General features: G+C 47.3%; 2 protein-coding genes and 1 long non-coding RNA gene across 5 annotated transcripts in view; 2 read left to right on the top strand and 1 right to left on the bottom strand.

Annotated features, from left to right (window-relative positions):
* The window catches only part of COBL (cordon-bleu WH2 repeat protein), a 206859-nt gene that overhangs the window by 109694 nt on the left and 81136 nt on the right, over positions 1-16029 (top strand). The gene's annotated exons all lie outside the window — the stretch shown is intronic.
* LOC309516814 lies at positions 5548-11051 on the bottom strand. Its single transcript, XR_014213048.1, has 2 exons — positions 7085-11051; positions 5548-5709 (listed from the first exon to the last, which is right to left on the bottom strand). It is a non-coding gene; the product is annotated as an uncharacterized lncRNA (long non-coding RNA).
* The window catches only part of GRB10 (growth factor receptor bound protein 10), a 100449-nt gene continuing 95876 nt past the window's right edge, over positions 11457-16029 (top strand). The window contains exon 1 of one of the 3 annotated variants that reach the window (XM_082194900.1): positions 11457-11597. The gene's annotated coding sequence lies outside the window, so the exon portion shown is untranslated. Of the gene's footprint in view, positions 11598-11753; positions 11833-12386; positions 12493-16029 lie in introns of those variants that run through there. The other 2 variants (XM_082194903.1, XM_082194901.1) reach the window with 2 other exon arrangements.

The raw sequence follows: 16029 nt of genomic DNA, 5'->3' as shown, positions 1-16029 counted from the left end.
GGTCTGTCTTGCTGTTGGCTCAATTTTTCGTTACCGTTTCCTTTTCCTTTCTCTTTTTATCCCCTTCCCTTCCTTCTTCTTGCTTCTTTCTCTTTTCTCCCCCACCCCTTCATTTCTTCCTTGGTGTCCTTCTTGGGGCCTGTCTTCAGAGATTGTAAGTAAATGGTTGGTGGAGGGACCTGGAAATGTTGGTGGTTAAGGCTGAGAGGAGAGATCCCAGGTGAGAGCTGGGAGGAGCTGCTACCTTCTGCAAGTGGTAAGAGTTAAGAACTACCTGTGAGAGAGGACACTGTATTCAATTTGTATTTCCATTCATTTGCATTACATTTCCTATATCTTACTGGAAATCTTTTAATAAAAATATTAACAAGTAAAGGACATTCCCATTATGGGTTTCCCTGATTGGAATATTTAGACCTGCCATGTTTTTGTTGGAGAATGTAACCAAGATGAGCATATAACAATCATGTATGTAAAAAATAATCATTTATGATTCCTTAAGAATATTACTAGGTTTTGTGAGTGTCAGGGAACTGACATCGGAGCGAGAGGCGAAGAGGAGGCTCCCAGATGATGCTGGCGAAGGACCCAGCAGCAGGGGGAGAAACAGCTCAGTAGAGGGGGGAGCCAATCAGCGCAACACCGGGGATAAAGGGAGGCAGACGGGGGAAGTGGAGAGAGGGCTCCAGGACTCTTCACTGGACATCAGTGAGGAGAGCCCAGGTCCTCCGCTACCCACGCCTTCCCTGCGCAGAAGACTCCCGCGCAGTGAGAGGAGGAGGAGACTGGGTGTCAAACAACTTTTATGTTGGAAGAGGTTCAAGAAATGCCCACTGACGGATTCTGCCAGTGACTGAGGCAGCCACCATGAGAAGGGGCTGTGCAGTCAGAAAGGTTTAACAAGGCAAATTAACCGAGAAAGGCACCAGTTTACGCACGAGTAACTCATACCCATTACAGTGAGGTCCTTTGGGGCCCTTTTGCACCACCACACGTCCTGCTTACCATATGACTCCTTTCACCAATGTCCATAGGTGATAGACCCACCTCCCTCTCAGCAGAAGCTAAAAGCAGCCTTAAACCACACGCACAGCAGCCATCACCTGGCAGAACCACATAATGACATGCTTACAAAAATGCTTTTGACTACAAGTATCCTTGGAGTTGTATCCTTATCTATATGTTCCTTATATAAAGTGGTTCAGAGGTCATCATGTCTGTGAGAGAGAAGTTTGATTCACCTGATGGCCGCTGCATTGCGAGAGAAATAAGATTCTACAAATAGCAATGATTTCCAAAAGGGCAAGTCTGTTGTTCTCCCACCAAGCTTTGTGACCTTGAAACTATATGGAAAAAAAATATGAGCTGCTCTGCCAATAACCACCTGGTTTGCAGAGCAATTTGATGCATGAAGGGTTAATCCTGATACATCATCATTTACATTTGCTTTCCTGTAATTTGCACTAAGTCATACATATAAAATTATTTGTAATCCTTCAGCCTGTCTCAGGCTAAGCTAAAGGAGGAAAAAAAGATAGAGCCACTTTAAAGTGGTGAGCTATCAGTATTCAAGGCAATTGCTCAGCCATTCCACATTGTAAATAATGTATGCACCCACCCAAACACAAATGTCCTTTTGTCTTGCCAGGTTTCTTCTGTGCCTTCTCACATAATAATCAAATAAATTAAAAATGTACTATCAAAACCTAATTAAAGCAACCACAAAATGAGCTTCATCTCCTCTGATGAGGCTGCTGCTGAGCAATGCTACCAGAGAAAGAAGCTGATAAATGTGATTGACTCAGAAATGAAAAATAGATAAACTTCTAATTCTACAATCTGTCTGCTTTATAGTGCGGAGAGGTTCAAACATGATGTTTGGAGCCTCTTTGAATCTGAGGCTGCCTCACCGGAAGGAATAGGACCCTCTTGAGGTGTAAATGCTCTAAACTGCCTCCATCTAGGCCCAGGTTGTACACATGTGTAAATAAACTGCAACTGCTTTACTTGCTCCTCTGGCCCAGAATAACAAAACAGATTACCAGCAGGGGAGGAGTTTTGCACCTCTGACCTCGGCATATTTTCCCCCAGTCCCTGCATTTGGGCCAATATATGGAATCTTCCCCTCATGTCTATTGGAGCATATCTGGATATTATTAAGCTAGGTTACAAAGCAAGAGTCTTATGGCTCAAAAACTTCCTACTCCTTCCTCTCAACTTGCCTTCTCCAGACTGCAGTTCCCTTTCTCTGATATCATTTGCTTTGAAGGTAGTAAGTGGGTTATCAGCAGACGCGTCAACTATCAGTAGTCTTGGATCTGAAGGGTATACGACAAGAATGGAAAACGACTGCTCCAAGTCCATCTCCTGTGTTTATTTGTTTTTGCTGTAAGTTGTTCAGCTAAAAAATGTTGAACCAGCCCTAGAAGAAGCAGGTTCAAAAGACTGGAAGAAGCATCGCCACTTGACCTGAAGGAACTGGTGATAAACTTTGCAAAGCAAAAGGCACACAAAGAGAGGTTATGATGTGCCTGAAATTGAAACTTTTAAGAGACTTAAATTTTAACATCACAATTCACAATATTATTCAGAGTTATTTGTGTGCTAAAACACTTTAATTTGTATTTGATAAAGATAACCAAAGATTGCTGTATTACCTAGTCTTGCAATTTGAGATAAATTTAGCAGTTTCAAGTTTTGTGCATTTTTTCTACAAGAAATCCTTTTTTTTTTTTTTAAATGAAGTTAGCTATTTTGAGGGGCGGTGGATGCAAGTAGTTAGCTTTGCCTAAGATGCAAAATATGGGATGCGGGTGGCACTGTGGGTTAAACCACAGAGCCTAGGACTTGCCGATCAGAAGGTCGGTGGTTCGAATCCCTGCGACGGGGTGAGCTCCAGTTGCTTGGTCCCTGCTCCTGCCAACCTAGCAGTTTGAAAGCACGTCAAAGTGCAAGTAGATAAATAGGTACCGCTCCGGCGGGAAGGTAAATGGCGTTTCCGTGCGCTGCTCTGGTTCGCCAGAAGCGGCTTAGTCATGCTGGCCACATGACCCGGAAGCTGTACGCCGGCTCCCTCGGCCAATAAAGTGAGATGAGCGCCGCAACCCCAGAGTCGGCCACGACTGGACCTAATGGTCAGGGATCCCTTTACCTTTAAGATGCAAAATAGCCTGGCACCAGCACAAGTCCTGGGGAAGTTGCTTCATCATGTCAATGAGGGAAAGTAAATCCTTTATAAAAATAAACGGTGCAATATATTACATCCATCTCTGCATGCTGGGTTACAGGTTGCTCTTAACAGATCAAATGCCAAGAGCTGCAGACCAGTTACCTTTCATGCTCTAAAGCTGCATAACACATGCCTCCAAACCCACAATACTGTCCAAAGGCAGCTCTGGAACCATGATGCCAACAATTAAGAGTACGTCCCCCATAATGGTCTATATGTTTAATTTTTTTTGCTTTTTACTTGTTTTTACGATGTTATTGTTTGGTTTTATATTGCTGTAAATCACTGTGATGTATTTTTTCTGAAACGGTATATTAGATGCCCCATGATATTCTTGTAAAGAAGCTGGTAAAATGCGGTCTTGACTATGCTACCACTCAGTGGATTTGTAACTGGCTGACTGACCGAACCCAAAGGGTGCTCATCAATGGTTCCTCTTCATCCCGGAGAAGAGTGACTAGTGGGGTGCCACAGGGTTCTGTCTTGGGCCCGGTCTTATTTAACATCTTTATCAACGACTTGGATGATGGACTCAAGGGCATCCTGATCAAATTTGCAGATGACACCAAACTGGGAGGGGTGGCTAACACCCCAGAGGACAGGATCACACTTCAAAACGACCTTGACAGATTAGAGAACTGGGCAAAAATAAACAAGATGAATTTTAACAGGGAGAAATGTAAAGTATTGCACTTGGGCAAAAAAAATGAGAGGCACAAATACAAGATGGGGGACACCTGGCTTGAGAGCAGTACATGTGAAAAGGATCTAGGAGTCTTGGTTGACCACAAACTTGACATGAGCCAACAGTGTGACGTGGCAGCTAAAAAAGCCAATGCAATTCTGGGCTGCATCAATAGGAGTATAGCATCTAGATCAAGGGAAGTAATAGTGCCACTGTATTCTGCTCTGGTCAGACCTCACCTGGAGTACTGTGTCCAGTTCTGGGCACCACAGTTCAAGAAGGACACTGACAAACTGGAACGTGTCCAGAGGAGGGCAACCAAAATGGTCAAAGGCCTGGAAACGATGCCTTATGAGGAACGGCTAAGGGAGCTGGGCATGTTTAGCCTGGAGAAGAGGAGGTTAAGGGGTGATATGATAGCCATGTTCAAATATATAAAAGGAGGTCACATAGAGGAGGGAGAAAGGTTGTTTTCTGCTGCAGACACGGAGCAATGGATCCAAACTACAAGAAAGAAGATTCCACCTAAACATTAGGAAGAACTTCCTGACAGTAAGAGCTGTTCGACAGTGGAATTTGCTGCCAAGGAGTGTGGTGGAGTCTCCTACTTTGGAGGTCTTTAAGCAGAGGCTTGACAACCATATGTCAGGAGTGCTCTGATGGTGTTTCCTGCTTAGCAGGGGGTTGGACTCGATGGCCCTTGTGGTCTCTTCCAACTCTATGATTCTATATAAACTTTAAAAAAAAAACCTAACAATGTCAAAGCATATGATATGATGAGAGGAACCTTTCCTTCTATAGTTACTTTCTGGTTCAGGAACCCTGTCAAATTTGATTATTAGATGTTCCACCTGTTTTTGGTATATGTCATAGTGGAAACCCACAACATTAATCCTTTTCCAACACATAGATTTCTCCCGAGTACAACACGAGCATTTATGCACACTTCCAACAGTTCTAAAAACGTGTTCCAGTTCACATATCTTGTTCAGTTTCCCCAAACATATACTGTGGAATATTATCTGCAGCCCTTGTTGCTGTTTCAGTTATGTTTTCCTTTTCTCATATTAACATTTGAACTGGCGAGCTTCTTTCTAAGTTGCCATACAAAGAAAAAATATTCATTTATTAATGAGACAAATATGTCTCCTGCTTTATTCATATGTTGGCTGACTCCAGAAAACCAGTATCTTCTCCAATGTTATTTAAGGGTTGCTATATTTTGAAGAGCAAAAAAGAGGACACATTTGCCGACCTCTGCTTTTAACTATGGCTCTCTCTGGCCACTCTCATCATGAAAAGGAGGACGTGTCCTGGAAAAAGAGGACACGTGGCAACCCTTGTTATTTCCTCTTCTGCAGTTGGTTTACCTACCTTCAAGTTATTTAGCAACTTGGCATACCCTTTATCTTCACTGACATTTGTGGTTAATTCTTCATACTTGAAACAAAGCTGCAGATTTAAGTGCGCGATACTGCCCATTATGCTTTTGTGTCTCTGCTTGTTAATATTTGAAAGACAAAATTGGCCTTTTACATGAGTCAAGTTGCATCTGGTCTCCAAATGCCACATCGTTCCATCATTCCGTCCTTACCATTTTTTAAAAACATAATGGATAAAAGGAAGCATGATGCTGGATATCATAGTAATCTAATCTATGACTGGAAGTAAAGGTTTAATAAGTTTGCACAGAAGCAGAGCAGGTTCTTCACTCCGGTTTCAATACTCCATCTTCTACCTATGCCCCACTAGGAGCACAAGTAACCAGGGGATGGCCAGACCTCCAATATTTATCCTGTAGGAACAACAATGCAACAAGACTCAGCACAACCTGTTCTATTGAACACAAAAGCTCTAATTGCATGGATCAGGAGGTCTTTACCTGTGCTTTCACATCCATCCAACCAACAAACAAGAGTCACTGTTGAGCATTACTGCGCGTGACTAGTTATTCTGCTTGATCACAGCACTAAGGATTTGATACACAGATTTCTTTTCAGGATTGATTTAATAAAGCATCCTCATTTGGCCTTTGTTCTGCTTGCACTTGCAGAGCACTAGTGAGCATTTGCAAACCACCCAGCGCAGCCGGCTACAGCAGGGCAGCCCAACCTCTCAGACCGTGTGGGCCGCAAGAGCACTTCCCCACAGAAACAGCGAGCCAGCCACACACCAAAATAAATCCCCATATCATGAATTAAAGTGTTCACAATGCAGTCAATACCATTTCATGTACAGAACTGAATATATATGATTAAATATACAGCAGTGCCCCGCAAGACGAATGCCTCACAAGACGGAAAACTCGCTAGACGAAAGAGTTTTCCATTTTGGAGGTGCTTCGCAAAACGAATCTCCTATGGGCTTGCTTTGCAAGACGAAAATGTATTGCGAGTTCCTGCTGGGTTTTTTTCCTCCCCCCCCTTTTCTAAGCCGCTAAGCCGCTTATCAGCTGATCCGATAAGCCGATAAAAGCCGCTAATCCTCTAATCCGTCAATGGGCTTGCTTCGCAAGACGAAAAAACTGCTAGACGAAGAGAATCACAGAACAGATTATTTTCGTCTTGCGAGGCACCACTGTATACAATTAAAAGGAGGTAAAAATAAAAATATTTTAGGCTTCTAGTCAAAATGATTCGAGACTCTTGTGAAGCCAGTAAATAAATACAGAAGACAAGTGTACAGTGTGGGTGGGGGGAGGTGGCTAATGGCCACTTCGGCCTCCTCACCACCTCTATCCCCCCCCCCATACACAGGGCCCCTTAGGGCTGGTCATTAACTAAGAGCGGGGAGAGATCTGTGGAGTTGGAAGGGGACCCAATAGGGTCATCTAGCCCAACCCACTGCACTCACTGACAGGTAGCTGCCACCCCCAAGTCCACCTACTGGGGGTGCCAACTTAAATAAAATATTGGAGGGGGGCAGGTAAGACCCACCACATATAATCGATCACATGACGCAGCGCATGCACACCATTTGAATGGCAATGCCCATCAACTTTGATGGGGGCCTGGTCCCTCAAATGTTTTATGGGGGGTCGAAGACCCCTCAGGCCCTAGGAGTTGGCTCCCATGCCATCTGCTGAACAGGGCAGCTAGCAGCAGAGCCTCCATGCCCAGGGCAGCCCACCAGCCCTGTGGAGAGCCCCACCAACCCCCCCACCTGCCTACCATGCCCCATGTCTCTGCTGGGGGCCAGCCTGCACTTGCGAGAACTGATGGCCTTCCCACTGCTCTCTAAGGCTTCTCCTCTCTAGGGCATTTCCCAGTCGCCAACTGCTTCTGTGCACAACCATTCTCCGCTCTGCTCTTTTCATTTCTCTCTGTGTCCTGGGAGACCAGGGGAGAAGGGAGCTGGTTGCAGTACAAGGGGGAGACCCCCCTGGCTTCTTCACCAGCCTCTGGTTCCACCCCTCCTCTCCAACTTTCGCTTCAGCCCTGGAGTCTGAACTGCTCTCTGCCACAGCTTCTTCCTGCTCACTAAACCTTACCTCTTCTGCTTCCGACACCTCCTCCTCCCAGTCTGTTCCCTCTCACGCGCACCTTTTAATGTGCTTAATGAGAGCTTCTTCTTTTTCCAGAATCTCCTAGTGCTTCGTGAAAATAGAACCGTCATTTGTTTCCTCACTTGCTTTGTAACTCTCTTTGTAAAATTTATGACGGCCAGCAGATCTCTCTTATCTCTCCAGGGCTGAAACAGCAAGAGTGAAGGGGGATGGGGAACAGTTCTTTCTTATCACTGGTTTTAAATCTTAAACAAGGATGATTTATCAGGGAAGCATTTTGTCTCTTCATTGAGCACCCTGGCATGCCATGTACATCTATATATCTTCTTGAACCCAAGAGTGTCGGTCATGCCACCAAGCAACTTCATACAGGTACAAATTATCCAAAAGAGAAGTGTGTTTGGGACACACTTGGTTTGAGAATATCAGTCCTCTCTGGGTCCGTTAGTGCTAGAGCATCATATTCTTCTCTTCTTGCCCCATCCAGTTCTCCCTCAAAATAGTTTCTTTTGCAGGCAGGGGGAGGGATTTCAAAGCTTTCCAGCCCAATTTATCTGGACTTTATCAGGCTTTGTACACAGAGAAGGGCTGCAATGCCTCACAATTTCATCCACTTCTGTAAAGGGATGGGTAAGTTATAAGTATTAAAAATAATCCCATAACAGTGAATGGGGAAGCACAAAGTTTCAGTTTTTTGAACTGGGATTTAGATTCAGACCTCGAGTTGAATCAGATAGCCTTTAACTTGGTTCAGAATGAATTAAACTCTTTTTTGAAGCGGCAAATCAGAATCCGAACCAAATATTGTATTCAGTTTTTTTTCCCTCTCACAACAATCTTGTAGACATCTAACGAAGATGAAGATTAGGGACAGACAAAAGAAAGTACATCATACATTTCGGGACTCTCTTTTTCTTTTGTTTATTATTAAGAACACTCATTGTTTTAGTTCTCCAGGCTGTTAGTATGATAAATTTATTATTTTATTGTATATGTTGTGCTCTGATAAATATTTTAAGTTAAATAATTAAAAAATACAGATGGAAATTGCTTCCTTTCCTGACCACACTGTACTTAAAACTTCAACAAGGCCACTGGGTTCTAGAGCAGTTGCCTTGAATGGCAGCCCAGATGAATTGGCAGCCCCTTTCTGCATCCTGGAGCATCACCAAAAAAGAACAACCCCTTGAACTGGGTTTCATCTATATCAATATATGTCTCTCTCTTCATACATGACAGTGGCAATCTTCCTTCCAATAAGCTGCAGCTTATTTTCCAATTAAGTGTTTTTTTCCTGAAGTATTCTGCCTTTATTCACTCAGACACTGGTAAGATCTTCGTAGGCTGCTGGTACAAGGCTCCATTGCTACGGCTATATATAACCAGTTTTGCGGTGAACCTTCTAAGTTTTTAAAATCACGGAACAGTTTTGTGTCAAACAATGCAGCTGTTGCACACAAAAACTAAATAGATCTACAGGCCCAGTTCAGGATGCCCAAGAAATATCCCTCATAGACTTTTTATCAATGGCTGAATCAGGCAAAGCATTTGCACTCCCAAACATTAGTGTATCCTTTCAGAACAGGCTTTTAAAATTACAAGGAAATGTACACACAGACACCTTTAACAGTTGTTCAAATGGAGCCTGTTTTTCATTGTTACAAGCAACTGTCCAAAAATCCAACCGCTATCCCGATTCCAGTTCAAGTGATTTTATTTTCTATAAAATGTATGTCATTAACGTCACACTGTATACAATTTAGCCTGCAATCCCAATCCCATTTACCTGGGAGTAAGTCCTATAGACTCATAAATATTGGCAAACAGGCATCTCTTTAGACTTTAATAACCTGAAAGCCAATTTTAGATGCCAGTGCAAGGTCAGCTATTTTCCAGGAATGGAATGGAGATACAGCCCATTTACCCTTGGAAATGAGCCACAGTGGAGCTCAAGTTTGATGAGTCAAGGAAGACCCCAGCTTCTTGTTGCTCAATTGCTTTTAATTCTCCAGTGGCAGTGTCAAAAAGCTTTTTCGAACTACAGGGGATAAAGATCTGCATTTGGATCTGCTACCCTGTGGATCCTGCCACCTGAGGCAGTTGCCTCACTTTGCCTCATGGGGGCCGGCCCTGGCCTTAACATTTTCATCCTCAAAAAGAGAGGCTGATCACTTTTACCACATCTTGATTCCAGAGGGGTGGGGCAACAAGTTCCATAGAAGACCCACGCTGCCTGCGGCGTCTTTCTGCATGCCAGATATTTAAAATTGAAATTCATTTCCAGGGTCCCTTTGAGGAATGTGCTGGGGTCTCTCTCTCCCACCCCCATATGGAGCACAAAACCCCAGCAAAGACCCCTTTAGCTGTGGCCCTTCGGCTTATGCCAAAAGCCTTGAGACTCTGGCAAGGCCCGAACTTTCAAGGCTCCCTGGAGAGGATGAGCATGGGCACCTCAACAAGTCCCAAGTGGAAACACACCTTGGCCCATGCCCCAGCCAGCCCTCACCCCACCCCTGGGGGCAGAGTCCGAATATACTTTCCCCATGCAGTTTGTAGAGAAATGCTGTACGGCAGAACAAATGCTTCTTTTATTCCATGCACCCAGGCTGCGATCCTGCAAAAGTACCTGGTACTTGTGTTTGGCAGAAGTGCCAATGGCCGTAGGGGAGTGCCTGGTCCCGGTTGGCAGAGAACTTGCCTGCAAGTGTCTCCAGGGTGTCTGGGACATTGCTCTGTGCTGCTGAGGGTGGGGGGAAGGGAGCCAGAGCACTGCACTTTAGACATGGTCTTCACGTACGACAAAAGGTGGTGTTGGGCAACATACAGAATCACAGGTTGCCCATGCCTGAGTCAAAACAGTGTTGTGTGGTCTTAATAAAAACTGCGATCCACTAGACCACTCCCTCTCTCTCTACACACACCACGAAAAGATTCAGGGGCAGCACTTTCTTGGGGGGTTGGCTTCTTTTGAAGGGGATGGTCATTGGAGACATTTGGTGGCTTTGCAACGTTTAGGTTGATTTATAGTCATACAAATTTGGGCACAGATGGACACAAACAGCAGAGCACTCCTGTAAGCCACAACTTTGTTGCCTTGCACCAGATCTCTCAAGACACCCCCGGGATCCTTTCAGTTCACTCCCTGCCCCCCTTTCTCTCCTCCATTTCTGTTCCAAATCTTGCCTTCCCCCTTTGCTGCTTTCCCCCGCACGACCTCAGTACCTGCCCTGTGCGGCAGGAGATGGGGGTAGGGATGGAGGAATGCCTTATCTGAAATGGTCCTTCCAGCCCTGGGGCACCTCCAGCTATTCCAAAGCCTTTGGGGACCCTTTACCTGTCATTTCCCTTTTTTAAAAAAGGGATCTGAGCGACATGTTTGCCTCTCAAATGCTATAATCTAATAATAAAATGCTGTCACAATTCAGAAGCAACTATCCCGGTAGGTCAAATCCAGCGACCATCTATCGAGAGCAGCCGGCGGAGAGGCGACCTGAAGCTGTGCAGAGAGGGCTCGGGAGCAGACCTGTTTCCCCCCTCTCTCCTGTTATCCTGGGCTTTCGGGGCCCGGCCCTCCCGGGCAGATGCCGGCGCACGGAGCGGGCCTGCCCTCGCCTCGCCGGCCGCCAGGCGTCCGCTGCGCCCCGGAGCGAGGGCCCTTCGCCGCGCGCCGCCCGGCCGCCCAGAACATGGCTGCCCGGAGGGGGAAGGGGCTGGCGTCGCCTTGCCGAGCGGCCCCTCGGCGCCCACCGCCCAGTCGCCAACGCCCCGCCAAGAAAGTCCGGCCCGCGCCGGGTCCCCGAGGAGAAAGGCTCGCCCCGCCAGGTAGCCGCGCCTGGACCGGGAGCCCCATCGGCGGCGACCCGGGCCCTCCCCGCGCGCCCCCTGCCCGCTCGGCCGCCGGCTTGCCCGGTGCGTGCTCCCCGCGCGCCCAGGGCGCCGTCGGATGCGGCTGCGCGCAACAAGCGGCGGGAGGGGACGGCGGCGGGGGAGGGTTTAAAGCCCGGCGGAGGCGGAGGCGATGCCTGGGAGCGGGGAAGGCGAGTCAGCTGAGGAGCGAGGCGAGCAGCGCGGGCAGCAGCAGCGGCAGCAGGAGAAGGCGGCGGCGGCGGCGGCGGCGCGCAGCCCGGAGTTGCCGGAGGACGGACGCCTGGAGGGCAGCTCGCCGGCCTCGACCGCAGGTTGGCTGCCCTTCTCCCGCCCCCGGGGGGGGCGCTTAATTCCAGGGCGGCGTTGCCCCCCCCCGCTCTCCGTGCATCCCCCTCCCCTTCCTCCCGGAGGAAGAGCTGCCCCTTCCCGTCTCGGCGGGTCCCTCCCTCTCCCTCTTGCCCGGCCGGTCCGAAACTTGCTCGGAGGGCCGCGCCAGGAAGGCGAGCGGGAGCCACGCGGACCGAGCCCGGACCCGGGTCCTTGCTGGTGAGCGGGCGGGCGGGCGGTGGGCACAGCCGCGGAAGGGGTAGCGCGGTGGCGGCGGAGAGGCGGGCGCGCAGCGGCCCCTCTGCCTCAGAAAGGCGAGGAAGTTTCTGCCCGTCCCGGGAGCGGAGAAGTCCTCCTCGCCCCTCCGCCGCCGCAGCTGCGGGTCCGGGCCGCGCGGGCTCGGAAGGAGGCGCTGCCGACTTTCCGGCGAGTTGGCGAAGCGCGCGCAGAGTGGCTCGCCAGCCGCGTCCCTCCGGGCAACTTTGCGCGCGCGGCCCCGCCGCCCGAGGGGGACCTGCGCGCGGGGGGAGAAGCGGCGCCCAAAGCGCGCGGCCGGGGGATGCGGCGCCCGGGTTTTCGGGTCGCTTTCGCCTTCTTTTCCCCTTTCTTTCTTTTCTCCTTTCAAGGCGGGCGAGACTTCTCCGGAGCCTCGGTGCCCTTTCCACATTGCATCATAAAACCAGGGTGGAGCCAGCCCGCCTCCTCCTCCTCCGCCGCCGCCGCCGCCTCCCGAGCGGAGGGGCTTGCCCGGCTCTCCCAATCGCCGCCGCGCTGCCCTTGGTGCGGGACGGGGGCCGCGCTTGTCCCGGGAAAGTGCCCGAGAGGAGGCTGCTTTGGCCGGAGGCGGAGGCGGAAGAGAGCTCGGGCTCTCCTCGTCCGGTAAGAAACGAGGCTCCCGGCTGAGCTGGGAAGGCGCCGGCTTCGGGGCTGCGCCGCCGACGGAGTTTGCCAGCCACGTTGTGGCCGCTGTGTTGCGACTACTGTCTGTTGGCGACGATGGCGCGCGTGGCACGGGATATTTTGGGCAAAAAGGCTTCCCCAAACTTTTTGTTTCCCTTCGCCGCCTTTTCCGAAGGGTGGATAGCCAGAGCAGTGGTGGAGGTCGCAGAATTATGGTGCATCTTTTTAGAAAAAGCCTTCCCCCCCCACCCCCAGGGAGGTTCTTGGCATGAATGCAAGGGTGAAAAGTGCTTGGTTTCCTTGCACAATGCAGGGCCACCAACTGGCCTTAAATTATGTAAGGCACTTCTGAAGGTTACTGCTGCTTATTACTGTTTTGTAGGCACCGCTTGCAGAAAGATATCCCAGTCCTTTGGCAGCTGTTGCTTCCCTCTTCATCTGTTTTGATGATGGTATCCATGGGGGTGTACTCGGAGCATCATCTTACAAATCTCTCCCCCCCCCCCACTTGTCTATTTGTTGAACATTACCTGCTTTGGCAGAGGGAAAATGTTGCTTCTTTTTGCGCCCTTGCATTGGTGTGTTGGTAAAGTTGGTACAGCAACTGTTTTACATTAGCAAAGTTTCCAAACTCATTTTATGAACCCCTTTCTTGGCATCTTATTGGACCACTTAAACTTCTCATTCTACTAATCAAAAGTACCTTTGCGACTCATTATATTAATTGTGATCTTGTTGTCCAGTGTGGTGGGTGCAAATGTTTTCTGAGCAAACGTCAGGCGTAATCTTTGTAAGCTTTAGCCTTGGGTTGGGTTCAGCAGTCATCTTATTTTTGTATTTGGATTTGAGGGTGGCAAGTGATGAAAATCCCATCTTGTAGAGGGATGTGAAAAGCAAAGCATTCTTTCCCATTGCCATCAAAACCAGCGCTGAATTATGAGAACCATGGAGCCTGGCCTAGGGGCTTGTTAACCTTTGGATAATTCAGTCCTCCATCATCACGCTGAGGAAAATAAGTGCAGCCTTTGCACAGGCCACAGTTTAGAAACCTCTGCCATAGTTGATGCCATTTCTATTTCCATTGTATGTGTTTCTCTTTCTTGCATACTGGGGCAAGTGACTTGCTGTAAGAGCAAGCTGCAGTAAAGAAGTGCAGTTGAGATCATAGGATCGTAGCATTGTAGTGTTCGAAAGGACCCCGAGGGGTCATCCAGTCCAACCCCCTGCAATGAAGGAATCTCAGCTAAGGCATCCCTGACAGATGGCCATCCAGCCTCTGCTTAAATACCTCCAAGGTAGCATCCAGCCAAAGTGAAGGTGGCAAATCTACATATTAAACTTGTGTAGATCATTTAGAAGCAGTTGTTTCTGAATAAACTATTAGGTTAAATGGGGCTTTCTCCACGAATGTGTACATAGCCTTAGGTCCCTTCTTACTAATTTCAGCAGAGCTTAACAAATGCTTAACTCCTTTCCCTCCTTTCTTGCACAAAATCATTAGGACTTGAAAATATTTTTTTGTGGTTGGATTGTCCTCTTGCCTATCTTTCTAATGTTGAATCATTGGCGGATTTGGAGCTTTACATGGTGTTTTAAGGCATAATAATATCAGAATGCTGATGCTTCAGGATGGTCTGTTTCTTGATTGCTTAGGTTGGGAAATGTCAGTTGGTGTGTAACTGCAGCAGTGAGTAAAGACTGGTAGTACCAGTTTCCAAACTTTCTAACTTCAAGGAAGGTTTTCTGGTCTGCTATGGAATCCCCGAGTGTTGCAGAGGATTTTGGGAAGTAATCTAGGGATATCCTATTCATGGAGATGATCCGGTAGACATTGTTTAAACATTTGATGCCACACTAGATGTTGTACAAACACCCCACAGATTCCCAATTCCCTTAATTTCATACGGTTGGAGTGCCACTGAGAAGGAAGAAGGAACTTTGCATAATTAAGAAAGTCTCTGAGGCTCCCTTGTGCTGTGCATCAGTGGTCCCAGTCCTGAAAAATGGGAAAATAGGGATCTGTGTACATCTTTAAAGCAGTTGGAGAAAAACATGTACTCTCAAAACTAGAGAGTCTCTTTCCAAAAGTGACAGGATTCCAAATTTTAGTTTTCCAAATTGCCACAAACAGTTATTGAGAAACTCAGTTGACTGTAGTCTCCTTTTGGAAGATTCCTTTTTCAGCTTTTGGATGCTTGGAATTATGAGTGTTTATAAGATGTTATAAAGGAAGAAGACAAAACAATTTAAACACAAAAGCAACCTCTGCCTTCATGGACTACATTCAAATGCATATCCCATTATAGCAAAGTGCTGGCCGTCATCTTCAATAGGATCCATGAATCTGGACTTGAGAATAGATGTCGTTTGCGTTCTGCTCCAGAATTTCTACTGAAGCAGAAAACCTCCATATGCATATCTGAAAGGAATATTTTGTTAGTCTTTAGACATGCAGAAAGAACGCTGTTCAAATACCTGCCTAGCCTAACTGCTTTCTAAAGGGAAAAGGTTTGGACCAACTATCATCATGACAGCAAGTATTCTAATAAAAGTGGCCTCAGATCAGGATGGTGTAACTTAGCAGTGCGCTGGAGATTACTACTAAGTCCTTTGCTGACAGCAGACTGTGAGTGAACTGGAAAATCTAATAACAAAAAGCAACTGTATTGTTGTACCATGGGGCGGAGGAAGTGATGGAAAAACTGGCCTTCCAGACATTAGACTACAGCTCCCATTGTCCCTGACCATTCGCCATAGGAACTGGAGCTGTGACAACCTCTGAGGGGCTGCAGATTCCTTAGGCCTGGTTCATGTACAAGATATATTGGTTTTTTCTGCTACACCCTTATTACACAGTGGTCTGTCTGATTCCTGCAGGACAGAAACCACTGTCCCTGACCTTAACTTATCATGGTTCAGAGTGAAACAAACCACAATTCCTGGTTCGTGTGCAATGCTAAACCAGGGTTTGTGGCTTCTTAGCTCCCAAATGGAGTGAGCAGGAGTGAAGCAAGTGTGATTGATTTGTGCACATTAATCCATGTTGCATGGCATAACCTGGCATGTGAATGCGACCACTCTAATGGGGAACTGGATTTGCCACTTGCTCATGTTTATACCTTGATAAACAGATTTCTTGACGCAGATGGTGGCAACTGAATGGGAGTGTCTTATAAGACACTTCAAAGTGCACTTCAAAGACAACGAGATATCTCCACATTTACATAAACAGCATAAAAACTGAGGATATCCGAATGACAGTAGTTTTGGTTCGGAAAAAGATGAATTTATTAGTTGCTTTTTGGAGTGACTTACAAAAAAATGAACATTGAAAGCAATGATAAAACAACGTAAAATACACAAGTAATATTTAGAATAAGGTTACCAGATTTTTTTCAATGAATCCGGGGACACTTTTCAACTTCAGTTGATTTTGTATGGGGACTGATTTGTAAATCTGGGGACCGTCCCCGGGAAACGGGGATGTCTGGTAACCTTAATTTAAAAATGTGGGTG

The sequence above is a fragment of the Podarcis vaucheri genome (genome assembly GCF_965113315.1).
Source record: "Podarcis vaucheri genome assembly, chromosome: 13".
Lineage (NCBI taxonomy): Eukaryota > Metazoa > Chordata > Lepidosauria > Squamata > Lacertidae > Podarcis > Podarcis vaucheri.
The sequence above is the reverse complement of the archived record's forward strand: the minus strand, read 5'-3'. Positions and strand labels throughout refer to the sequence as shown.